Source organism: Tursiops truncatus, chromosome 8, assembly GCF_011762595.2.
Source record: "Tursiops truncatus isolate mTurTru1 chromosome 8, mTurTru1.mat.Y, whole genome shotgun sequence".
NCBI lineage: Eukaryota > Metazoa > Chordata > Mammalia > Artiodactyla > Delphinidae > Tursiops > Tursiops truncatus.
The window spans coordinates 43,844,952-43,872,750 of record NC_047041.1 but is presented as its reverse complement, the minus strand read 5'-3'; the positions used below and the strand labels follow the sequence as shown (position 1 = coordinate 43,872,750).

The window sequence follows — 27,799 nt, the reverse complement described above, 5'->3', positions numbered from 1 at the left end:
ATCCCTTGTGAAGTACCAATCATCGAAGGACATTCCACATTTCAATAGAAAATATTTTGTGTTTATTTGTGAATTGGGTTGCATAGCCAGAATGCTGCTCTAGAGCTTAAATTAAAAGAATATTAATAGAATAATAGAAGTATTCATGGTTCCTTAAAAGTATTTTTGAATATCTTCTGTTAGGCTAATTTCCAGTTAATTTAAATTTTTTCATAGCTAATTTAGGACATCTACACTCTTCATGCCCCAAAGCTCTTCTTTCTGTCTCTATCTATGTCACTCTGTCTGTCTCTCTCTCTCATGTACACACACACATATGCACACGCTCTGCCAGGTGCCCCTGCTTGTGAAACATCTTATTCTCTCATAACCCACTCTCTTTTGGTAAAAGATTTTACAAAACAAAATAAAAAATACAAATCCCAACTTATTCCAATAAAGCAAGAGATACATTAGACTTATTTAGAAGTTTCAAATAGTTCTTGTATCCAAGGTGAAAATGTCATTTACAGATTGGGAAGCTTATCTTTGCTTTTGGATGGGACACTTCTTCCTGTCTATAACTATAATTACAGCTTAACTATGTTTACCAGATACTTAAATAAACCACATTTTCATTCATTCACTTATTCATTATTCCATTCACCATAATGTACTGTTTAAAGTAGCTAATAATGCTTCTATAGTCTCTGCTGCAGGTGTATAATTCTTTCCATTTGGGCTTATTGCAGAACTCTAGAACTGTCAATTAAAATAGTTAAAGCTTTTCAGAGTTTATAGCTAATAAAATATCAGTGAAAATTACTTCTCTTATATAATAAATTCATATATCTTTTAGGCACTTACTAAAGCAGAGATATACACACAGTTACACACACATGTACACACATACTTTTGAGGTACTGTTTTACGTGCTTTACAAATATTAACTCAGTTTTCAAATAAAATGCTTTGTGATTATATTCAAGGTCATAATAGAAATAATAATGCTAACAGAATATTGAATGTTCCAGGTTCTTTTTGGTATATTATCTTCAATTCTTAAAACTACCCTACAGAGTAGGTGCTATTTTCCTTACTCCAAAGAGGCAGGCCTTGAGGATCAGGGTCCGTAAGCCCAAGCTTACAAGGTTTATGAATGGGGAACCCAGTATCAGAAAATGACTCCAACGCTCATCTTATTTCCATTCATCTTCCGTATAAGTAACAATGTCAGTAATTTTAGAAACAAAACTATGAAGACTTATTATTTACCTTTTCTAGGCCCCATTTTGCAAATAAGTAGCAGAGTTAATAAGGATGGCTAGTGGAGGAGCTAGTGTAGGACTTTACATCGTGTTCCCTCATTTGGGTTCCTATAGATGCACTCACTACATATGTTTAATTTACAGCATTCAAACCATTTACTGAATACCCCATGTGCAAGGCACTGTGATAAGGAGCACGTGGATAACTCTATGCCATTGATAAGTTCATAGCCTGGAGTGGGAGGATGAAAGGTAAGCAGATAATTTTCAAACAACGTGAGAAGTTTTATTATAGAAACGGATGCAAGAAGGACTCCTAACCCATACTAGAATGTCAGGAAAAACTTCAGTGAGATATGATCCCAGGGTAAATCTTGAAAGATGAGTAGGAATGCAGTATGAAAAGATGGGTACGCAGGCAGAAGAGACATCAAGAGCAAACAGCATGGTGTGCACGGGGAAACAGTGCTTGGTGTTTTTTACTGTAACCTAGGGTAAATAACACAAGGTAAAATGCATGGTGTGGATGGAGAGGCTAAGAAAAAAATGTGGTCAGAGTTGACATTTAGATAAAATACTACGGACTTGAGGGAATGGAACTAGAGATAGAGCGACTCATTCTATTGTAATAGTTCATGTGAGAGATGTTGAGATAATTCCTTGGGGTAGTGATAATAGGAGGAAAATGAGAGAACAGTTTCAAAAATATTTAGGAGGTAGAATGAGTAGGATCATCGATGAGTTTAAGAGAGAGAAGTGCAGAATGCTACCTCGGTTATTGCCTTGGGTGGTGCACTTAACTAAGTTAAGAAAATATAGGAGAAGGAGTATATTTGGAGGAAGAAATAAAAAGCTTCATTTTGGAATATTGGGTTTGAGATGCTGGTGGAACATACAATTGGACAAATTCAGTAGGCACATGGGTTTAAGAATCCAGAAGTTAGGGGACTATTATGTACTTGGGAGCCATTAGCATACAGATGACTGCAAATACCGCGAGAACGGTTGAAAGTGCCCACAGAGAGCAGGTAAACTATGGGGTGGTGGAGGGAAGGTTTACAGACTTGCTCATTCTACCTGTTCAGAAACTCCTCTAACACTGTTAGTGGAAGCATTCCCTCTAAATGTTTTCTGAGTACCTGCTATATGCTAGATACTGAATTCAGGGTTCTTCAATCTGCTATTTTTTTCCCTTTACAGTCTCCAGACTTGTAGATCTGTGCTCAATATAGCTTTGACACTTTGGTTTCTGGGCCATAATCTTAGCGTGAAAATCTGTCACAATAGGTTTAAGAGATTTAAGAATGATTTGTTCTGAAATTAGCTTTAGTTGCCGTCTATGAAGTTTTTTTTTTTTTTTTTGATTCCTTTTGTACCTCCTTTGTCCAGGAAGCTCTAGTTCCTCTTTACTCAATTCTACAAGAGCCCATGTTCATCTGGTGAATTTAAAAGATATGGGGGTAATCACTAAGGATTGGATAGTAAATGTAATTTCTCCATAATGATTTGAATAAAAAATTCCATTTCTTTACTCCCTTTCCCCTGTCTCTCCCAATATCTACTAGACACTGGATTACTGAAATTTCTATATAGGCTATGTGGTCCAGAATGGATAAATGAGTCCAGAATGAGGTGAAAGACCAGAATAAAATGAATAAATTCAAAGAAGAATGTGTGTATTAGGTGAAATAGCAGGTATTGTGGGGATGATGCCTGAAGCTAGAAGGAAAAGGGAGAGTTTGATATTAAGACATAAGGACTCCTTATGGGAGGGAGATTCAGGTAATATGTTTACTAGAGGTAGGATGGCTAAAACGATAATTCTAATTGCATTAGAATTTAATCATTACAATTGAGAAATGAGCCCATGGTGATGGTTTCCTCTTTATTATATAGACACTAAAGTAACCCAGAACGATAGCAGAGCTTGGGGTGGACAGAAATTCTTTACCTAGAAGTTGGTAGTAAATAGTAATTTTAAAGAAAGTTGCAAGATAGAGGGATAACTAGATGTCAAGAGTCTCAGTGAAGGCGGTTTTTCACTTTTACATTTCTGTGTGACATATGTCTGGAAGTAGCATGGAGTTGCTGACCCCCAGCTCTGTGCCCTGAGGAATATGTGATGTGGAAGGATAAGTAACCTATGAAAGGCCTACAGGGGAAGGAATGTCCTTAGGAGAGAACCAGGTTTTAAGGTAAAGAAAATACAGTAAATGGAGTGTTTAATGAAGAGGTTGAAATTGAAGGAGGGTCTTTATCAAGAAATAGGGATTACAGACAGAGCCTTCAAATGGTTTAGAAGGGAAAAGTCCAGTGGGTGAAACAAAGACCAATATGTGTAATTGGAATTTCCCAACACGATACTGTTTCTGAGATGCTAGGAAGATTCCATGGTAAATTCTCTCACCTTCCCTTAATGTCAAGTGCAAAGATTTTCCATCATCCACGAGTGAGGAGGCCCATGAAGCAAGTGCTGTTGTGAGTAGCTATCCCATGTTTTCTGATACATATTGCAGACTCTCTGAGTATGTGGTTGAGATGAGAGGGGGAAAACGGCATTGAGATCCTGGAGGTCTCAGGAGTAGAGGGAAAAAAGGGACAGAAGAGGAGAAAGCTGAAGGTGCCAGAGGCACATTTCTCTGACTCCATAATTTAGTCAAGGCCTTGTCCTGCCCAAAGTGTTGTTCCTTCCAGTGGCTAAAATTATCTTGAGAAATAGTTTTCTCTTTCCCATCTTCTCTCCCACACTGACTCCCACTATGCCGCATACTCCACTCTTTGAAGGAGCGTTGAGCTAATTCTTCTGAACTCTGAACGATGCCCAGCTCATTTTCTGCTCCCACACTAAGTATCATTCAGTTTAGTGCAAACCACAGGGAGACATTTTCTCCTATGTGTAGAAACCACCGTACACACATTTTACTTTATTCCATCCTCCTTTAAAATATTTAGAGGGAAAAAAAAAACCCCAACAGTGGTCTCTATTAGAGGTCAATGAAAGGAAGATGGAAAATGTTGGAAATTTCATGTATGTTTTCTGTGTAAATTCAATATGGAATGGTCACCAATAGGGCAGGAGAGGAGGATTGGGGAGTTAGTGTGTAGGAGGGTGTTTTTAAAGGAAATTTCTCATTTAAACCATTATGAATGCATCCCATTTACGAAGTAAACTTAAATCCTCTTTTCTTCAACTGCATTCTGTTATTCAGAATAGAAGTATGGTATGAGCAGAGATAAATGATATGGAAGGAAAGAGTCTTTTCCTCAAAAATAAAAATTATTGAAGGCGTTATAGAACAAATCACTTCGTCACAGAAAACCCAGTAAGTGATTTTCACACCAAAATTTCTGTCAAGAAGGCAGAGTTTTGAGGCTAAGATTAAGCATAAACCTAGAAAACTAGAGAATTACAAAAAGATGATGAGTGAATAAAACTTGTGAATGAATATGTGGATGAATAAATAAATAAAATGGAAAGGTAACTTGGGGGGGTTATCAAATCTCCAAAGGGCTTTGTTGTTATTATTGTTGTTTGTTTTGCTTGGTTTTGTTTTGTTTTTATGAAGTGGAAACTGAAGCAACTTTGTAGACTTAGGTCAAGAGACCAAGGAAGAGAGGAAAAAAATTAAAAATGTTTGGGGAAAGGGAATACCTAGTGTAGAGTTTTGAGATAAAACAATTACAGAATAAAAGGAAAGAACACACTTTTTTCACTTATACTTCATAATTAACCAGTTGGCATATACTGCAGGCTTCATCTTCACACCATACCCGGAATCTGACCATTTCTTACCACCCCCTCTATTTACTACCTGGTCCAAGCCACTGTCATCTTTTACTATGAAAATTACACTGGCTTCCCAAACTGGCCCTGCTTCTGTCCTTACGAAAACCCTCCCCACCACCCAACCCCGCCTAACCATATGCAGTCTTCAGACAGCAACCAGGATAATCCCGTCAATACAAACATCTTTTTTATCGCTTCTCTGCTCAACCCATCTCCCTGAGTAAATCTAAATTTCTTATAACGGTTTACAAAGTCCTGTATAATCTTCTCCCTCTACTGTTTCTCTGATCCCATAACTTACTTTTTTCCCCCTTCCCCACTTTGTTCTGCTTGAAGACACCAGGCATCCTCCCACCAAAGTGCCATTTGCTTTGGTCATTTCCTCTGCCTTCAGTGCTTCCCCACAAAATATCTTGAGAGATTACCTCCTTTAAATCTTTTCTCAAATGTTCCTTTCTCAATATAGCCTGCCATGACCACCCTGTTTAAAAATGCAACTGTGACCTCACTCTTCCTACCATTTCCTGCTTTTATCTTATCCACCATAATTTATATTCTACTTATTTGTTTTATTTACTGTCTTTTTTCCCAGTAGAACCTTCAAAAAAATGTGAGCTCTATGAAGCATATTAGACTGTTTTCTTCACTGCCATCTTTCCAGTGCCTATGACATTGCCAAGCTTATTACGGGTGATGATATTTGTTGAATGAATATATGCATAAATGAATGAATAAAAGGAGAACCATGTTATGGGAAAATATTCAGGTGGGGAGGAGGAAAGATGAGCAAGCTCATGAGAAACGACATGAGATCTCCCAAAGTTGGAATGATAATCAGTGAGAGGAGAAGGGGTGGAATTTGAGGTTTGTGAAAGTATGGGTAGAAAAGTGAAATAGCCACTATGGGCAGGAAGCTTATGGAATAAGCAAAAAATATAAGGAAAATGATTGGCAGGTAAAACACAGTAGGTTGTACAAAAGATCCTCATTTTAAAAAAAGTATTTGCCTCTCTTTCATATAGCCCCATTCTTCATACCAAGCTATCCCATTCTGACATTGAGGAGTTAGATGCTGATTAGACTAAGATGATGATGGTGACCCATTTTACTCTCCGTTTCAGCCAATGATCATGGGAGAGGGTATTCTGGACATTTCTAATGATTTTTTTAGTCTTATCAAGAAAGCACTGGAAAACATGGTCCCTTTTTGCTGTGGACAGTTGTTTGGATGTGATACCTGACAATGTTACAACCATGCAGCAGGCATGAGAGAAGTTAAGGCAACATTGCAAAAAATGGTGGCATGGAAGATTAAAAGAACATAGGTCCTAGGCAATGTCTCTGAGCCACTGAATTAGCCTCTTTTTTTTTTTTTTTTTTTTTAGCGGTACGCGGGCCTCTCACTGTTGTGGCCTCTCCCATTGCGGAGCACAGGCTCCGGACGCGCAGGCTCAGCAGCCATGGCTCACGGGCCCAGCCGCTCCGCGGCATGTGGGATCTTCCCAGACTGGGGCACGAACCCGTGTCGCCTGCATCGGCAGGCGGACTCTCAACCACTGTGCCACCAGGGAAGCCCAGAACTTCTTTTTTATGTGAGATTGGTTTTTTTATAATGTAAGCCACTGTGAATTAGATTTTAGATTCTCTAATGCCAGCATCCTCCTACCTCTTACCTTGCTTCATTACTTTCTCTACCAAGGCTGAGTCCAAGAATTTCTAAGTTGTTTATAACATTTACTTATGCTTAGGTATTTATAAGTGTGTGTGTGTGTGTGTGTGTGTGTGTGTGTGTGTGTGTTTATGAAAACCCTAAAGAAGCAAGTTACTACCAAATACTTTATCTTACCTAACCATTTGTATTCTTTTAAATAGTGTTCCTTTTTTATACATATTATTGAATATAAAAAGTGTGAGAGTCTTCATAGAGTTAGATTTGTATAGGAAAAAAAGGAGGGAGATAGACGGGGTAAAGCACAGTATTATGTTCTCAATAATCCACATTTAGAGAATGCCTAAACAGTTGGCCCTTATAACCATGGTACAAACACTACTGTTCACTTATCAAAAGCTATGGTAACTGTAGTCACAACTAGTGCAGTATTGTGATTTATAAGATTTCAGATGACCAAAATATATTTTTCATATACATTTGGTCTTTCTCCACCGTTCCCGGCTCACAGCTCTAAAAACTCTTGAAATTTCCTAAGTATTGAGAGTGATAAAAGTGTCTTCTGTGATATTAATGAGGTGACTTTTGGAACTCAGCTAAGGATGGGGCCTGGTTGCCAGTGGACCGAACCATGTGATTAGAGGGTTAGAACTTTCAATCCCACCCTTTTGACCTCCAGGGAAGGGGAAGGGGCTGGAGATTGATTTCAGTTGCCAATGATCAGTGATTTAATCAATCATACCTATGTAAGGAAGCCTCCATAAAAACCCGAAGGACAGGTTTGAAAACTTCCAGGTTGGTGACTTGTAGAGATGTTCAGAGTGCAGTGCCTGGAGAGGGCCTGGAAGCTCTGTGTCTCTTCCCACATACTTTGCCCTGTTCATCTCTTCCATCTTGTTCTGAGTTCTATCCTTTTACAATAAATCGGTGATCTAGTAAGTACGGTGTTTCTCTGAGTTCTGTGAGCCACTATAGCAAGTTTATCCAAGCTGAGGAGGGGATTATGGGAACCTCTGATTTATCGCCAGTAAATCAGAAATACAACTTGGACTTGGGACTGGCTCTGACTTCCAAGGTAGGGGTCGTGGGAACCTCCAATCTGTAGCTGGTTGGTGACAGCTGTAGGGGAGGGCAGACTTGTGGGACTGAACCCTTAACCTGTGGAATCTGATGTTGTCTTTGGGTAGGTAGTATCACAATTGAGTTGAATTGTCAAGACACCTAGTTGGTGTTCAAAGAATTGCTTGTTGGTGTGGGGAGAACCCTCCCATAATTGGAGCTGAGTCCAGGAACCCAAAATAACCAGTTATTATCTGTTCAGTGTTGCGTTCTCAGACTGATTAACTAGCGGGAACTATCACAAGTCCAAGCACTTACAAGGACTTAGATAAAGTTTTTGGTTGCATGTGTTTGCAGAATTGGTATTGGCCGGCATAGATTTGCTACATATTTCCCTCAATTACCTTTCATGTCACTAGACTAGGAAAACATCAGGAAAAACAAAGAAGAGACAAATGAAGAAAACAAAGCTTAGTGTCTCTATGTACTTATCCGTTACCTAGTCAGTTATATATCCACATAAAAGTGGTCCTGGCTTTACTCAGTGACGATTTTGGAATTCTCTTCCAGGCGCCATCCTATTTGAGCCGATTATAGCAAATTTAGGAGCCAGTTTTTGTTTCTCAGTTCTCCCTTTCCCTTTGCCTCCCTGGCTTTGGACAGGATGTTTCTGCCTTTAGTTTTCAATCTTCACTTCGGTCCAGTCATTGACCCCACTTTCCTTCTGTACCAGTACAACCTTTATAACAGCTCTGGGCACATTCAACCTCGTTCCCGTGTTGGTTTACTCAAACACCAGGCTAGACCTTTGGTCTCCAGGCAAAGTTCGCATCGAACACCTACCCTAGGTGATATCTTTAGCGATCACCCAGAAACACAGTTTCTAATTTTAAGATGTATGAGGCAGAGTGCACACACTACATTTTATTTTTCAGATTTATTGACACATTACCCTTAGGATCATCCTACTTTTTGATCCTGACAGTGATAAAGTAAGGAGAGAAACTATGAAATATATTTGAATAGCATTTAAAATATTGCAGAAAGCTTTTCTTATATCATTTAATTTTCTCAACAAACTAAGTAATGTAATTATTATTCAGATACGGAATCTATGGCTCAGAAAGCTTCCCAGAGGGGGCTTCCCTGGTGGCGCAGTGGTTGAGAGTCCACCTGCCGATGCAGGGGACACGGGTTCGTGCCCCGGTCTGGGAAGATCCCGCATGCCGCGGAGTGGCTGGGCCCGTGAGCCATGGCCACTGAGCCTGCGTGTCCGGAGCCTGTGCTCCGCAATGGGAGAGGCCACAGCGGTGAGAGGCCCGCATTCCGCCAAAAAAGAAAAAAAAAATATTGCAAAGGAATTCCCCACTTCAGTCTCATCCTTCTGCCCTCTCTGTGCCCATACATAAGTAAACATATTAGAGTGGTTTACTACATGTTCTGGCAGATCTTGTGGTCTCCATGTACAGAAAAACAGCATTTGCCCAGACTTGAAATGTCAATTTGATTCATTCAGAGATTTCAGATTAAAAACAAAAACTGAGCACGATCAATAGGCCCAGAAAATCATGTCAGAAATGAATATAAGTTGCAAAAGTATTTGAGAAGCTGCCAGGGAACATAGTACTCTGTCCTTTATAAAATAAAAGGAAGGTAGAAGTTGACAGTTGAAGAAGTGATGCAAATAACCAATTCAAATGTAAAGAATCAGCTATATTGACCCAGTAATTCTATTCAGAGGAGTTTATCCTAAAGAAATAATTCAACAGAAGCTTGAAGGCTTCTTTGCAAAGATTTTTCCCTTCAGTGATATATAAAATGGCAAAAACTATACAAAACAAGAAAAAACAAACCACTGGAGAATAGTTTAATAAATTACAGCATAGCAATATTATGGAAAAGTGTTAAATTTTGTATTGAGTAAACCCTTTCATTTAGCTTCCAGAGAACTCCCAAAGGTTGTATTTTAATCTCACTTAGGATAAGAACTTGTTTTCAGATATGAATCATCTTTAAGTCATTGCCTTTTCATTGTGTACTTTCCTTTGACATTGCTATTTGTTTCACAATCAGCAGAAACTCAGGAAGATACAGATTTGAAAACTAATTCCAAGGTGCTTTACAAGCTTACACAACATCCTCAATAGGGAAAACTTTTCAGGGAGGAGCAGAATGTTGACCAGAAGGAGGGTCTCCATATGAGAACAGGACCAGCCGAAAGAAACATTGCAGTAGCATTAATTTAACATTGCTGGTTGCTATCTTAGGGTTGAGGAGTTTTCAGACAAAATAATTTATTCTTCCTAAAGACTGATGAGTAGTTTTCCAGCAGGAATTTTTCCTAACATTATTGTGCATGGAAACTGGAAAAGCTTTGGAGTCAGACCAAGCTGGGTAATAATGACAGTGAGAGCCAATATTTACTGAACCCTTGGAATAGACCAGACACATTCTATACCAAAGTGTACTGATTTAATCATTGCAACAGCCCTTTGAACTAGGTACTTCTATTATCCCTATTTTACAAATGAGGAAGAACTAGGACACGGGGAGGTTAAGGAACTTGCCCAAGGTTACTGGATTGGTTAACTATGATGCATATTATCACTAAAATGCTGGTTATAAACACTAACTGGGCCATTTGTTGGGCTATTCTGTCTTTAAATTTTAAATGGCTTAAGGGACACAGGCAAGTGTGCTGTTTTTCAAATCTTTTCATCTTTTTCCTGATCTCCTGGCTTGAGCCGCTGCCTTTGCTTTTTTTTGACCCTTACTACCCTAGAAGATTGGAAACCTGATCCCTCTTCAGTGTTGACCTCGATTACGGTTTGCCCTTAGCAACTTGGTTTTCTCCATCTGAGAGCCATTGGAGCCCACACCTCCGTGCTTCTCTATGGAAGCAGATTTGCTCTGTAGCTAATGGGGCATCAGGGCCCCTCATTCACAGTAGTCCCTTGCAAGGCCCTGTTCCCAGTTTCGTATTCACATTTTTCAACCTTTCCCTTAAATAGAGCCCCCCCGCCGACCCCAACTGCATGAACTTTAAGTCTCACAAAACTTGAATCTACCCCTGCTTCCCAGAGTTTGCCTCCATCTCATAAGGATATCATAAACTAGCTGTGTTACATTAGGAGACTTGCTGACGCTTTCTGAGTTACAATCTCTCTATCTGCAAAGTGGAAATGCTGGGGATCGGTGAGGTAATTTATGAAAAATTCTTGATCTTAGTAGGTGCCTATTACTGTTATTTTCCTACCTGTCATTCTAATAACTTCTATGTCCCGGCAAGGTTTTCCCCAAACAGTTCTGATACAAAATTTTTTGTCCTGTTTTCTCTCCATGTCCCCTAATACTTATGAAACTGTGAGTCCTCCTACGGGATATGACCTGTATCTTCTCCGTTAAATCCTGTGGGTTAATGAATCTTGGATTTTTAGCACCGTCCAGACCTGGCTTACATGCTCCCACATGCCCTAACTTAGGCTGCTGTGAATTAGACTGGATTTGAAAATGATCTGGAGACAGGTGATGTTCTTTTCATTTTATCTCAGCCTGTCGCCCCTGTTAATCTCAAATAGAACCCTATTCTCTTCCTTCATACCCTCATTTCAAATTATAACTAGATATTAGCTGGCTTACTAGTTTATGATCTGTCCTGCTCATTAGCCTGTAAACTTCATGGGAGCAGGGTCACGTCTGTTCTTTTCACAAACACCTAGTATGGGGCCTGGCATATAGCAGCAACTCAACAAATGCTTTTCTGCATGCGTGCAGCCACGAAGATGGTAAAAGCAAGAACATTTATCAAAGGTGAGGCAGTAATATTTATGCAAACCTGACTCCAACTAAACCGGCTCTCCCCTTCTGTTGTACACAGATGGTCATTCACCAGTTCTTCTTTTCTCAACATAATTGTTTTGTTTGTCACCCTCCTTTCTGCTTCTAGTCCTCTTCCTTCACCTTGGTTGTTCCCATCTCACATCCACACACAAAACTTTTCCTTCTTTTTTCTATTCCTCTGTCTCTTAGGCTACTGAGGAACGCACAAAGTGTTTCCAAATATTGCAAAAAATCTTAGTTCCCATTTCTCTCAGCTTTTAAAATCACTTGACTTTGATAAGACCAAGATGAGGTAGTGGTAGTCGAGGGAGGTTGGGGAGTTCCTGGTCCCTGTATGTATGTGAGGGGTGAGGGCTGGGCGAGGGCATGCTTACTGGGACAGTTAACAGTTGCCTAAGAGTGGGAATGGCACCCAAAGAGAGGGAAGCAGTCTCAGCAAGTCCTGGGTCTGCCAGATTGTGCTCTTACATGAGCTTCAGGAGAACCATCTCCACTCCATTATACTGGACACAAGGTATTAATCACAGGTCTATGGCTAGGGACCGCCTGTCCACTTTCCTTCTATTCTTCATCCCATTGTTTTAATAGTATCATTTTAATAGAGGAAATTATATTCTTCCTGGTCTTAGGATAATGTCCTATGGTTTATTATAATCACATATAATTACAACAGATGTATTTACTAATTTTGCCATTTCTAAGCAGATTCCTCATTGTTCAGTGTCTATCACAATAAATCTGAAGTGAGATTTAATTTCATAATGGTAGATAACCAAAGAAACATTACATAAAAATGATGCTATAAGTTCTTATCTTCAGTGTTTAGTCTCTTGTGTTTCTTAAGTACTTATTATGTACCAGATACTGAACTAGTAGTTGCATGGTGATATAGAAATTCAGGAGTTGATAATAATAGAATGTAATAAAATAATGTATACAGTTATACAGCATCATGTATATTGCATGTATATACATATATACACACTACACATATACACACACAAAATACCACACCTATCTCTATATAATCATATACAAATACACACATATAGATAGATATACAGTAATTCTCCAAGTTTTTCTAAATGCATTGGGCTTTAGTTTGCTTGAGATAGGCAGTACATCATGGTAATTGAGTGTACTGGCTTTGGCGTGAAGCAACATGGGTTTGATTCCTAGCAATACCGCTTACTCACTGTGTGATTTTGGGTAACTTATATAACTTTTCTTAAATTTCATCTCTGGATAATGAGAGCAGTGCTACTTAACTCACAACACTGATGTGTTACATGGATTTTAGCATTTATTTTCACAAAGACATTATGAGGTCGGTACTGTTATCATCCCCATTTTACAGATAAAGAAACTGACTCACAGAGTGGTTAAATGACTTGCTCAAACTCACATGGCCAGAGGGGGCAAAGTCAGACACATACCTGGGCTGTTGAACTCTGACACTTGTACTCTAGAACGTTAGATTAAAGAAAATAACCGAAATTGCCAAAGGGATGACTAAAAGAGAAAATAAAACAATTTAAAAAAATCAAGGAGAAGCCAAAGAATAGGAAAAGGAGGAAGAGGAAGCATATGTGCCAGGCACTGTTAGGAGTTTTTATACATTGTCTCAAAACATCCTTACAGCCCTGGGAAGGGGTAGAGATGACGTTTTTAAAACGAGAACTGTAGTTCACATAGCTGATGCATGTTGATGTTGCAATGCAATCTAGATCCTTCTGATTATAAATAACACACTCAGGCACATATTGTGCATCCAGATTTGTAGCATAGTGCTTGGTTCTGTAGTTGGCTTTAAGAAAAATACATTTCACAGCCTCTGAGCTCAAGGAGCTTAGAATCTAATGGGGATGACAAACATGGGTGCTGTAAACAAGAAGAGAACGCTACATTCATGGTGAAGGCAACACCACCTATTGTGTGGGTGGCTAGAATGGAAAGATCCTAGGACTACAATGGCAGGTGTCGTGGCGGACCTTGAACCTCACCTGGCCTGCGAGACTGAAGCTTGGTACCTTGTGCACAGTCGCTGTTTGTTGAATGCATAAGGGATGAGCAGAGTTAGTTAAGTGAAAAGACATAGTTCTTTTTCTGTTACCTTTCCTCCTCACACAGGACCTATTAGAACTGAAGGGCTTAGCTTTCTCTTTCATCCCTAGAGAGAGGGCAGGGTGCAGAGAGGGGAGGAGGGCGAAACCAAGAGGGGCAAGCTTACTGCCTTGCCACTTAATGCCAGGACAGAGACTACATCTGTGTCTCAATGCCCACAACAGTGACTGGAGCCTGGTAGGGCTCAATGAAGAAATGTGCTGAATGAAAGAATAAATGAATGAGAAAAAAAGATGGATTATTTCAGGGAAGACCTACAGAAAGAAACATGACAGCCAGGAGCCATACCATCATGTTATCCTTTCTTTGAGGCCTTTCCCTTCTCCTTTTATGTAACTATTTCCTTTTCTGTGCCCCTGCAGACCCCCCTACAAAGACTTAAACCTCCTGCAACTCTCTACTGACATTATTTCCTTACAGCTCTGGCTCTACTAAGAGGAGGGGAGTTATCTAGGGGAAGGAAGGTATTGTATTCATCTTTATATCTCTAGTGCCTAAAATATCAACTAGCTTAGCAGACAACATGATGAATAATAGATTCTCAGCAAAGAGTACCTAATTATTATTGTTGTTTGGATAATAAACATCACTGAGTAGAGAACCTTGCTTTCCTATGACTCACGTCTGCCCAACTTTCCTCTTTCTAGCTTGTTTATCTTGTCTGTATACAGCTTACATCTTTCTACCTCTTGTATTACCGACTCCCTTTCATTCACTACGTTTAATTTTGATTCTATTCTCCATAAAAGTGTGTATTGCTCCCTTGTGTCTCCTTTAGTGAAACTGCCCCGGAACCCCTTTTTGGCATTTCTGCCCCCTCCTGCGGGTCTCTGCTGCCCTCTAGGGGGCCTTGTTCATCACATACTTCTCGGGACCCAGTTTGATCGGCACTTGGCAGCACAGACTTTGGTTGGGATTGCTGGGCTTATGGCAGGGCTGCCAACCCCCAAGGCTCCTATGCCTGCTCGTGCAGCCCCCAGTTTATAAACTTGTGGCTGTCTAGTATAATGGGTTTAGGAATATGAACCTGGGGCATAAGCAAGCAAGGAGGCTGGCAAGAACTGAAACCCACCACAAGTGGAGGTTTTGAGGAGGTTGCCATGGGATATCAGTGCTTTTGGTACCGAGAGGATCCTCAGTTGTGAGTATCCCACCAGCATTTTGCTAGTTTGCATATTATGTCAAAGTTTATTCTATGGAATCCAGGATCCAACTAATGAGAGTGTTCTACCTGATAAATGAAGGATGATTTCCATCTTTGCTTGGGCCTCTGTGATATAACGAACTTCCTCAAAGAGTTGGGGCCTCGGACTTCTCTGGTGGCGCAGTGGTTAAGAATCTGCCTGCCAGTGCAGGGGACACGGGTTCGAGCCCTGGTCTGGGAAGATCCCACATGCCGTGAAGCAACTAAGCCCATACACCACAACTACTGAGCCTGCGTGCCACAACTACTGAAGCCTGCATGCCTAGAGCCTGTGCTCCGCAACAAGTGAAGGAACTGCAATGAGAAGCCCGTGCACCACACCAAAGCATAGCCCCCGCTCGCTGCAACTAGAGAAAGCCTGTGCGCAGCAACGAAGACCTAATGAAGCCAAATAAACAAATAAATAAATTTTTTTTTTTATAAAAAAGAAGAGTTGGGGCCTCACTGGTTTTGTTTTTTTTTTTTTTTTTTGTTAAAGCCCAAACCAATATCTGGTTACCATGTCCAGTGGTGATGACTCTTAACTTTATCTAATTTGACTTCTCTCTAACATCGGAACTATTGATCACTCCTTCACGTATGGGTCATTCTTTTTTCTTTTGTGTTATCACTTGTATCTAGGTCTCAGATGTACTTAATACTAATATTCAGGAATTCTTTGTCTATTAATCAGACTTTCCTTTCTCTAGTCCGTGGGCTCTGCCCTTTGCTTTTCCAAACTGTACTTCAACCACCAAACTCTTTGGATTTGCAGGCCAGTTTTTCTAGCAGCTTCTTGGATTTGTTCACTTAGATGTCTCTTAGGATTTTCACGTTTAACAATTCCAAAACGGAGCTCATTTTTCTTCAGACTTTCTCTCCTTTCCCTTACCATCTTTGGTCCCAAATTTCTGCTCATTTAGTCTGATTATCGTCAAATGCGAATGGCTCCCGCAGCCCTTTTATTTTAATGTCTCTCCTGGACTTCTTCGCTGATTTCATGGGGCATAGTATTAACATCTCCAAAACTTCACACTTGATTTTATCCTTCAAGCTTCTCCTCCCCGAGTCTGAATTACACAGGTCCCAATTCTTCCATTTATACGGGCCAAAAACCTAGGGTTCATCTTTATCTTTAGTTTTTCTCTTTCCTTCACATACAACATAACAATGATTAAGTCCTATCATTAAACTTTCTACTTGAAACCATCATAATCTCTTACCTAGCCCATCCCCGTGGTCTTCTAGCTGATTTCTCCCTTCTCTTCTTTCCACTCCATGTTCTATTCTATCTGTGTAAACCAGAGGGATCTCTTTAACATATTAATCTCATCATGTAACTTCTCGAAGCTGCCAAAGCTTCCCATCATATTCAGGACAAAGTACAAAATCTGTACCTCACCTCATCGGATCTCCAAGTGCCCATCTACAATTTTCTCTTACCATCATCTCACCTTATTTTATTCCATGCACAGTGGACTTTGCTTGTCCCCTAAAATGACAATCTGATTCCCTCCTCAAAATCTTTTCACTTGCTGTTCCCTCTGCCTGGAACACTTACCCTCCACCTCTCCGATCTTTACGTATCTTATTTTCTCTCTTCATTCTGCTCTCTGTTCAACTTCTTCAGGGAGGCTGTCATGAGACCATAACTAAAAATGTCTAAAATCACTCCCTATCCAGCCCACTCTAGTTCTTCACCTTTCTTCGTTATTTTAATAGCAGTTATACCTATATGGAGTTGTATTATGCATTTGTTTACTTTTTATTGTCATTCTTTCTGACTGCAGTTGAAGTTCTGTGAGGGTTGAGATTTTGTTTTCATTACCACTTTATCCTCAGAGAGAGAACAGATCCTGGTACACAGCACATTCTCAGTGAATAATTGCTGGGTGTAGTGGTGAACAAAGTTAGGGTATTGAAATGTATTCCAAGTCCTCTGTCACATAACTTTTGCTTTATTTTCAATGGGACCATACATATATATATATGTATATATGAAATATATATAATGTATTATGTATTAGTACTTTTTTATTGCAGTAGCATAGTTAACGTAATGCAGTTTGGTGGTAATTTGTCTAAATAAAACTTTCTTCCTTTTAGAAAGATGTCTGTATAAAAACGATAGCATTCAAAACTAGACAGAATTTTTCTGTGTACTGTGGGGAATTCATAAAGATTGAAGGTATGGAAGAAATTAAAAATTTTTATTACAGAGATAAGAAATCACACACATTATAATAACTTAAAGGGTCTCTATCCCATATATATATACACATATACACACACAGACACACACACTCAAACACATACATATCTCCATCTAAGTGAATGGTGAAGTCATTAATAATGGGCTATATATGTTTAGAGCTTCTGTGGACTAGATGGTGAATAATGGCTTTCTAAATGGCATAAGGTGGATCAGGTAAGAAGAGTGAGGACGAATTAATTTCATGGTCAGTAAATAATCTGTAGAAGCAGCAGTGTACAAGGAGTGTTTGGGGTCCATGTGTGAAGCAGCTTGATCTATGCAGAAAATTAAAGCTCAGGAGAACGAAGTAAGGTTGAAAAGGTAAGAAAGATAACCTGAAGACATTCTGAAGAGCTTTGAATCGTCAGGAGTGTATTTTTCAACGTGTGGGAACTGAGGAGGTGCCGACTGGTTGTGAGCTGGTCAAATGTATTGGGTTTATCACTATTGCAATAATTCAGGCATACAGAGATAAGGTATTGGATTGTATAGCAGTCGTGGAAATAAAAATGAGGATAAAAATGTTTTAAAAAACATTTAAAATAGCATGTAATGTCTCAATAGCATCTAATCTCTAATTAAATACGTCCAAGTTAAGGACAAGGACAAATTAAGCACGGCTAACTTTTTGATGGTGGGAAGTAGCACTTGTTACATTTAACAGAAACACAGAGAAAACAAACCATTATAGAAGAATCTATAAAAGAGTGATTTTTGGATGTGTTGATATTGAGAGGATGCCAGGTGTGAAGGTGGAACTATCGGATTGTCATTTGGATAGTCAAAACTAGAACTCAAGGAAGAATATTTGAGACTTGAAAGTACAATGACGGCTGAGTTCTCCAAAGAAGAGAACACAAGGAGAAAGGAGCCAGAGACCATGGATTGACCTTAGTGAACGCAGACAGCTAGGAGACAGGAAGTGGCCCTGAACTCTGAGCCTCTGTGTCTGTTATCTCTTGCTGGAACCTCTTCCCCCACCTAAGCAACTCGAACACTCCTACTTATCTTTCTTTTCAATGTTACCTCCTTTGTGAGTTTCTTTAGTATATCACTGAGAGTTGAAATTCTATAACTGATTCTCCCTTTGCAGACCGACAGGAATTTTTTTCCAGCCAAGGGGTAATGGAGGATATAACAGGGCAGAGTGCAGCGGGCATGAGGAGTCGCCCGGAGTCACGGGGTCAGATCAGCTCAGTCCCAAGCGAAGTATACAATCTTAGAAAAATTATTTCATCTCTCAGAATCTGTACAAATTAAATAACATATTACACGTAAGATCAAAGAGCACATTGAAGGAGCTTGTTCTCTTCTTGGATGTGGTATGTGTTAGGAGTTTTTGGGAGGAATGCCAGACAAATGCGGGCAGGGCAAATGACTCAGGAAAGGTAGAGAACTTATTTTAGCCAAGAAATTAGAGAAAAGGATATTCCATCTTTACTAAGGGAAACTAGATTACTAGATTTGAGGGAGGAGAAGGAATAGTTAACTCACAGAATTATGCCTGAGCCATACTCTTTTCTGGTATGTTCTGCAAGAGATATGACTCGCATGCCCCAGATATGGTGTAGCTAGGCCAAGCAGGGCTAATGCAAATAAAAGGAACATTTCTGGAAACAGAACTTTGAAAAAAAATGCTTAGTTTACCCCACCCTCCAACAATTTATATCAGTTAATCAAAAACATTTAAATTCAAGTAGTGACAAATGAGACCACTAACATCACATGCAAATTAAAATTCACTGTAATCGCAGCATTCAAGAATATCAGTTCATTATACAAAGGGAGTGTTTTAGATTCAATTCATCAAAATCATCCAGACATAGCCTTTTATAGTTCCACAAATATACTTCAATTATTGCAGAGCCAAACTAATTAATCATTTCAAAGCATTTCTCTTCCCCAAAATTAAACACCTGAAACATACCATTCGTAATACTATAACCCACCAGATCTAAATCTTCTTAGCATTTGCTTTCTACATGCCCAGTGAGAGACAGAAATACATTTTTTCTTTTCAGAAATACATTTAAATGGTATATTGTTAGGCAGTGGTAGAGCAAGACTTGAAAAGTTGACTTATTCTCTTGGAGAATGAACTACCATTGAGTGCTGATTCACCATTAGGGAAGGGACTAGGTCTTCACCAGAGACTAGAGAAGTGAATTTTTGCTGCTCACGCAACACATATTTACTGGAGAGCTTCTTTAAAAAGGCACTGTGTTAGTTGCTGGTGATGGAGACATAGAAGGTAATGCCTACAAGAAACTTACGGTCTACCAGGGAGAAAGACACAAACTGACACTGTCATACAACTTGAACAGTTCTATATGGAGTTCTGTCAGGAGATCCAGAAAGTCCAGGGGAAATACAGTTTATAAAAGAGGTGTTATATTTGGGTTAGGAATTGGAGGGTAAGAAGGTGTTTTCTAGGTAAAAGGATGACAGATAAATGCAGATATTAGTAGAGGCAGAAAGAATAGAATATATACAGCAGGAGTATGACAAACAAGGAAATGGCTGAGGCGTGGAATATTTGGGGAACTATGTGCAGGCTGGCATCGCTAGCGTACGTAATATGTCAGGGGGGAAAGTTGGCGGATTGGTGGAGCGGATTGGTGGCCAGGCCTCAGGTTGAGAAGGTCAAGTCTTCAAGAGCCAGGTCTTAAAGGGCTTTGTGAGCCATGTGAAAGAGTTTATGATTTTTATATTTTAAGGCATGTATACCTACTAAGTTGAAGGCTGGGTAGCGTGATCAAATTTGAACTTTAGGAAGATCACTCTGGCAGCTGTTGGGACAGGGTGTACATCAATAATAGAGATTTAGGACATTTTGTCAGTAGTTCAGACAATAGGTGATGGGGTCCTGATCCAGGGTACTATCATTGAGAATGCAAAAGATAAGGTAAAATAAGTAGAGAAAATGGTTGAGGAAAGTGAAGAGTCAGGAATGACACAGGGTTGGGCAAGTAGGTTGAAGGTGTAGCTTTTATCCAGAGAGGAAATATCAGAGGAAGAAGAGCCTTCAATGATAACTTCTTTTTTTTTTTTTGAGAAGTTTTCATTTTATTCAACGTTGATTTTTTTGTTTTATATGCAAGGTAATTCCAAACTTGCTGTTGGGGCAATAAGTATGAAGTATTAAAACTAGGACCAAGTCTTAAGTTGCAGAAATATATACTCTGAGATAGTACAACAGACCCATTTTTAAGGCAATGAGAATTGTACATAGTTTCTGACAAGTTCTTTCACTTAGCACTTTCACAAGTGATGATGAAATCATTATTTAATTTCTTGGTCAAAATAATACTTTCCTCTGATGACTTCTGTCTCTTAGATGTTGTAATTATCCAGGATGTCAAATACATTTAATTCTAAAAATTTGACTTAAATATTTGCGTGAAGTAGGTGCTTAAGAAATGTCTGGTGAATTTTAACTGTATCTAATCACTTTTAAAAGAAACCTTCGCCATCTCAAGCAGTTTTAAATTGGCAACTTTAGAAATAGTCTTCATTTGAAGAAAGGGAATAAAAAGAAATCATAAAAAATAAATCATAACTGAGAAAAATGAAACCATATATTCAATCTGAATCTGCCTTTACGAGACATATCCCATTCCTGGAGCAGTTTAGTTCAAGTCAGTGCTGTCTGCCTTATGCAGACGTTTTAGCCAAGAAACTGAAATGTCCTTCTCATGTTTTCTTGTTCTGATGACCAAGCCAGATTGGCTTTGGGCCGTAACTGGATTATAACTCAGTGGGGTGTGGCAGACAGTGGCTCTAAGGCTCACAGAAAGAGAAAGTAGTAAGGGAAGCGGTTAACAAAAGAAAATGGGGCAACGAATAATCATTTCGTTTGTCGAGGAAGTTAAACAGGAAGACATCCAGCCTAAATCAAATTACAGTGATGATGACACTTTCTCAAGTCTTTCTCAGTCCTGACCTTTTGTTGATTCCTACATACAAACTCTTTACTACCCTTTCAAATACAGTCATAGTGCTTATAATTTCTGACAGTGAAGGCCGTGGACTGCTTGGATTAGGATTCAAGGTCCAGATCCTTTCCAGGTATCTGTCCTTGGGCAATTGGCTTTACCGCGCTGTCTCTCAATTCCCTCATTTATGACATGACGCTGCTAATGTTACCTACTTCACAGGGTTGTCTTAAGGATTCAGTGAATGTTTATGAGGCGCTGATAATAGTGCCTGAAACACTGTAAATGTTCAATAAAAGTAAGCTGTCGTCAGCAGCATCATCCCTGGGGTTATCCTTTTCCTACACCCTGTATTTCACCTTCTCTTTTTTAGGTTCTGCCTGTTTAAACTTTTGGCGGGAGTGCCTACAAGCTTGATTTTAAATCCAGAAGCAGTGACTGCCTGACCCCATCCTCGGTGTCCTTTCTCATCCCCCTCCCACCAGCAGACCCCAGCCCCACCTCACTTGCACTGAGCCCCAGATATAAAATGCTGCGGAATCTAACTCATTAATTTTCACTGAAGTGAAAGGCTACCTGCCCCGTTATCATGCTTTGTTCCTCTCCAGAAATGATGTGACTAAGCATGTGACAGGGAAGACTGGCTTCTGATTCCGAAGGTCAAGCTTTAGAGAAAGCCTTAAGTTTTAGTGCGTTTTAAGGCTAAAGTTCTTAACTGCAACAGTTGAGTTCAAACCCTCGGTTAGCCACTCACCACTTTGGGCAAGTGTCTTCATCTCTCTAATCCTCATCAGTATAAGGGGCACAATGACACTTTTGAACAGGGTTGTTGGAAGAAAGGAATTGGCTTAAATAAATAGCACTCATGGACACTTGGTGTATCCTCAGGAAATGGAAGATCTTGATAGTAGTCAGTTTGATTCCTGAAGACTGAACACTGGGAACATGACCTATTGGATTTGAAAGGCATTTCTGGTGGCAAAAGTGAGTGGTGGGAGAATATTTAGGCAAGGCTCCTCTATGATGTATGAGAATAAGATGTATGTTATAAAAATCTAGCATCCACACTCTAGGGAATAATACTGCTTTTTCTCAGCTTTTATATGCCGTACCATTTTTATAGGAGTGCAAATGTGAGCTCAACAACCTTGAGAAAACCAACAAGTTTGTATTAGGAGTCTCATTCAGTTGGTACAGCTGGGAATCAGTGCATCTACTGTTAGCGCTGCTTCTGCAGAAGTTTGCCTCCGGCTGCGCGCATCAAGTTCTGTACAGGCCCACAGTGGCAGTTCTCTCTCACTGCTACACAAGCTGAGGGCATCTAGAACCGAAACGCTGTCTATCTACCACCGGAGATGCCTAGAGACCCCCGCCTGCCACCTGGTGGCAGGAGAGGGACCTAGTCCGCTGACTGCTGGGGGGTGGGGACGAGGGTTGTGGGACAAGGAAAGGAGGAAAGAAGGGGAGAGTCTGGGCCTTCACTAGCATCACTGAGGATGGTTAGAAATGCCCTGGAGTTGAAAGGCTGTCTGGTCCTTTCAGCCCACAGGTCGCTCTCTGTCTGGCACCATTCTCCCCAGAGAAGCAGTCACAATGCAGTATCTGCACAGTGACTACAATTAAATGAAAGCCTCTGGAAACATCCAAGGGGAAATTAGATAACATGTGCTTTGATGCAGGGATTTGGAGTTTGCAAGTGAAAGAGACAGGCAAGACATCAGAAGTCTGCATCTGCTGAGCTCCCATTCGGCACATTAACATTCTGCTGATGTGTCTTTGCAAGTTCTTCACTGAAGTCAGTTTGCTCAGTTTTTCTCAAGTATCATCAGATATTTCCAACATCCTTTAGGTTAAAACAAGTCCTAAAGTTAGACTCCTGTTGTGAGTGGAGGTTGAAATCGATTTTTTCTTATATTTTCATTAGTTAACTATCGAAAGAGAAAAGTGCTTGCCAGTCCATTTGGACCGGAGCATTTGGTTCTCGTTGTGCTGTGCTGGCAGCCACTAGCTCTGTGCCTGGAGGAGAAAAGCCTCCTCTTGCCCTGGACCATTCTTCAGCGATTGGCCTCACACTTGGCTGTGCCCAGTGGCTGGATGGCCCCTGAGAGACGTGTCCGCAGTTCACTTTGAACTCAGGTTCTCTCTCATTTCCCTCAGATGCTCCTTCCTCCCCACCCCCGTCCCCCAACTCCCACAATGTCACCACGTGTCTGTCTGAGTCAGAACACGCTCTCCGGTGTGCCAGACTCTCGCCAGTGAGTCAAGTGGGCCCAGCTTCCCTCAGTTTCTGACCAGGACTCTGGTGGGATCCAGAGTGAAGTGGACAGGACGTAACCTAGGGAGAAGCTGAGTTGGATGGTGTAGCACAGTGGGGCCCTTTTATACTTTGAGGAGCGAAAGTAGGGCCTCAGTAGGGCTTGATCTCCTTTTTCTCTCCTGTGCGACCACAAGGACAGTTTCCTGAGTTCCTGCTCGGATGCAGCCTCGGGATGAATAAAGAAATGTTCTTGCCTCAGTGATCTCTGGTAGAGTGCGTGCGTGCGAGCGTGCGTGTGTGTGTGTGTGTATGTGAGTGAGAGAGAGAGAGAGAGTGAGTCACATTTGACCAGAGTAAAACCTCTGAGAATGTCATGGAACCTCACAGGAGTTTTGTGTGGAGAAAGCCAAAGTCTCCTCTCTTTCTGCCTGAGGCAAGATATCTTTTTGGGAGTGCTGTGGTCAGTATTTGTTCTCCAGATCTTACCGAGGGTGTTTGTTTTCCACTGCTCCTGTAATGAGTGACCACAAACTCAGTGACTTAAAACAATACAAATTTATCATTTCACAGTTCTGTAGATCAGGAGTCCAACATGGCTTTCCCTGGGCTAAGATCATGGTGTTAGCAGGGCCTCATACCTTCTGAAGCTCTAGGGGACAGTCCATTTCCTTGCCTTTTCTAACTCCCAGCGGCTGCCTGGACCTCTAGACCTTCCCTCTATCTTCTAAGTCAGCAGAACAGCATCCTCAGATCTCTCTGACTGATATCCCTGCCTCCTTCTTATAAGGGCCCTTGTGATTCCGCTGGGCCGACTTAAATAATCCAGGATAATCTCTTCTCAAGATCCCTAACATAGGCACATCCTCAAAGTCCCTTTGTCATGGAAGGGAACATCCTCATAGGTTCCAGCAAGTGGGATGTTACCATGCTGGAGAGTCATTATTCTGCGCACCACAGAGGACATCCATGCTGATACTGTACCACTCCATTACCTCCTTTGTTCTACCCATGCCGTCTAAGACTAAAGAAAGTGTCTTTGCTTGGTTGCTCTTGCTTTGGTCTTATGGCAATTTTATGTGAGGACCACATTCTGAAATTCTGGCCAATTCATATCCCAAGGCCTTTTCACATCTCCTGTGAGTTAACCACGCCCTCCCATTTGGCACTGATGCAGTTGTGTATTTGGACCTGAGTGCAGAGGAATGGTGGCTGATCTGATTGGATGTTGGCTTCAGGGAGGCAGATGTGTATGCCCCACAGCCGAAAGGGAAGAGGGTGGAAGAACATTTTAGAGTCATCTCCGACACTAGATGCGCAGAGAGTGGAAAGTATGCTTAATAATCCAACCAACAGCAAGCCTCCTGTAATAGCAGTGTTATTATCTTATCCCTAGGTAAGATAATGGGCAGGCCATGCCCTAGAGTTTAATGAGCCCACGGAGCCGAAGTCCTAATATGGGGCAAACAGGAAGGAGGGACCATCAGCCACTTGATATATCCCCTTTAGAGCTTATCAGTCATGCTGTTATGGAAAAAACACGGTGTTTAGACTCAGAGGACCTTGGGTTTGAATCCCACCTGTTTCCCTTAACAGCTGTGCAGTCTTGGACAGATCAGTTAACCTCTCTGTTCTTCAGTTGTCTCACTTTTGAAGCAGAGAAGAGGAAGAATATCTAATTCACATGGTTGTTGTGAGCTTAGAATATGGAAATTTGCGGTTCTCAAAGTGTGAGGCCCGTGTCGGCAGCACATACATCAATATGAATATTACCTGTCACGGGTAGTTGGGACCTGCTTAACAAATGTGGGTTGTAATTTTCCTTATCCTCCCTCAGAGCCTCATTAGGTTTACCACGCTTTGTTTTCAGTTATTGTTTGTTTCTCGGAAGAGCAAGGTCAGTGACAGATCTGTTTGTTTACCAAGTCATGGTCTCTCTTTTCCTCTCCAACTAAAAAAGCCACATGAATAACAAATTAGAGAAAACAGTGTTATTCGTTTGCATTTTTGGCTGTGCCATTTTAACTCAACAGAGAGAGTCACGGTTCTCTGGCAGCTCCCACCATGCTGGGTATCCGTTGTGTTGCCTCAGAGCCAGGCGGGGCAGCAAGCTTGTGCACGTGAGGGATGGTGTGATTCTTTCCATCTATTCCTTTTTTTTTTTTTGGTTAAACGTAAGTGAACAACGTGAGCACACACTTGCCTCACCAAAGAGAGCTTCGTGTTACATTCTGTATAAATATTACCACAGTGATTCGCCATCTCCTTTCTACACATCAGGTGAAATGGAGCCGTATATTCTAGGTCAAGTTAAAAGTCAAAAAGTTTTTTCGTGAAGAAATATAAATGCACTACCAAAACCACGAGGGGAATGAGAAAAATGGCTAAACCACAAATCACCTTTCAACCCTGAGGAAAGCCTACCCTGTAGAAAACTAGTTTAAGGGGAACTTCTTAACCCACCACCTAAGAATACGATGGAAATTTGGAAGGCAAGTGGTCCCAGGATAGAGCGGTTTACTCTAGTAATTCAGGCCAGATTTCCAAGGTCAAATATTTTTATTTCAGTAATTTTCCTGAAGAATGACGTTATGGAACCTCCTCATATTATGCCCCCAGAGCTGTGTATGGGGTCAGCAGGAGCTGAGATGACCCCATGATTACGGATCACAGCTCATGAACCTGCACTGTGGGACAGACTCTGTGTTCTACTCAACGGTGACCCTGTGAGCATAAGGCAGAGTGTGCTGTGTATTATTGTCCTCACCGGCCAGAGGCTCTGAGAGTTACGTGCTTTGTCTAAGACCCCAGCTTGGACGGGGCACAGCCAGGACTGGAATCCACGTCCTTGCCGACCGGGCTCACTTCCCCATACCGCGCTACTTCTGCTGACGTGGAACGTAATCGGCGCTGACAGGCTACCTTGTTCTATGATGTCACCTCGACTGGTCTGTCTGTGTACCAAAAAAAAAGGTCACCTTTGGGGTCATTTCCCTGGGTGTAAAATCAGAATCAAAATATGAATATTTTATGCGGCAGAAGTACATTCACAGTGACCTTATTTATGAACAACAACTATAAAATGAGATACATGGTTGAGAAAATGAATCTGCGGGAAGGCAATATTAGAGTGAAAAAAAGCTATGAGAACCTGTGGACGTGGGTTTGAATCTGAAACTTACTACTCATTAAATATGCACTAAATTAAAGTGGCTTAACCTCTACACGTCTCACTTATTATTGTTTCTTACCTGTGGATGTGGGTAACGCTTTTTATTATACAATATTGTGTGGTGATCCAATGAGATGATGTATATCAGAGTACCTGGCACAGTCTCTGTAACAAGGTAGTTGCACAATAAGTGTTTACTACATAAAGGATGGAGCAGGTCACTAATAATTGTTATTGTTAAAAGCGCAGATGAATCTGTTCTCTAGCAGGGAGAAAGGGTTGAGGACACCTAAGTTTTGCTTGGGGATGGGTGGGGAGGCATCAAGTTGCTGTTGGGCGGTGGCTGTGAGTGTGAGGAAATTAGACATCTAAAGTGGGTGTTAAACAAAGAGGTTACTGAAAGGGAATCGAGAGAGCGGGAGGGAGTCAGCAGACAGTCCTCAGGCTAAACCTCTTTCCTATCAGCCTCTCCAGCCCATTTCCTGTCGTCTGTTGACCCACATTTTACACACTCTAATTCCCTGCACACAGCAGTTGGATCATACCTCTGGGCTGTCATTCATATTCTTCCCCAGAACAGTGTACCCCTCGGTTTTCATGTCGTTCACTTATCTTCCAGCCTTTGGGATTCAACCCTGGTGTCATCCTTCCAGGAAGCCTTCCTGAAACTTCCGGATTGGACAGAGGGCCCTTTTTAGTGACCTCTGCCTCCTCTGTGCATTCTTTCCTTTATTACTTCATACACTATAAAAATTAATGATTTGTGTATGGGTCGGTCTTCCCCACTCTTCTGTGAGCTGCTCCTAAGGGCAGGGTTTTTGTCTTATTTATCTTTATATTCCTAGAATTCAGCAGTGCTCCCAGTGTAAAGGGATTACTTTAGAACCTCTGGTTGGAATTAAACTGGACTGGACCAAGGTGGGAAGCATCAGAATTCCTTGCCTATTTCATGAGGTTGTATATGAGATTAGACAGGAAGAAGAACAAAGGAGGGGGGAGGGGGGTGGGAGGAGAAGAATTATTATTATACAGGAAAGTAGTGTAAATCTTTATAATTCCCAGTTATAATAAGTAGTAAAAGTGGGTCAGTCAGATTTTTTTTTTTCCCCTTACAAGCAACATCTATACAGATACTTAAATATCGCCACTCAAAGAAAAGATTTCAGGCAGCCCGTAAAGTTCAAGTTTTATCTCAGAGGCTTCTGTGTACATTATTCATATACAGCATAAAAATAAGTCATATCAGGCTCAGCTGAAGGTAAGACCATGTCGAGA

The 27,799-nt window shown here is 40.8% G+C and overlaps 1 protein-coding gene and 1 long non-coding RNA gene across 5 annotated transcripts in view; one reads left to right on the top strand and one right to left on the bottom strand.

Annotated features, from left to right (window-relative positions):
• Window positions 1-27,799, bottom strand: part of GRM5 (glutamate metabotropic receptor 5) — a 533,478-nt gene that overhangs the window by 18,911 nt on the left and 486,768 nt on the right. The window lies entirely within an intron of this gene.
• The window catches only part of LOC109552342 (uncharacterized), a 265,244-nt gene that overhangs the window by 17,883 nt on the left and 219,562 nt on the right, over window positions 1-27,799 (top strand). Inside the window, exon 3 of one of the 2 annotated variants that reach the window (XR_012333377.1) lies at window positions 1,392-1,499. The exons of the other annotated variant lie outside the window; for it this stretch is intronic. This is a non-coding gene — a long non-coding RNA (uncharacterized lncRNA). The remainder of the gene's footprint in view (window positions 1-1,391; window positions 1,500-27,799) is intronic. 2 annotated transcript variants of the gene reach the window in all.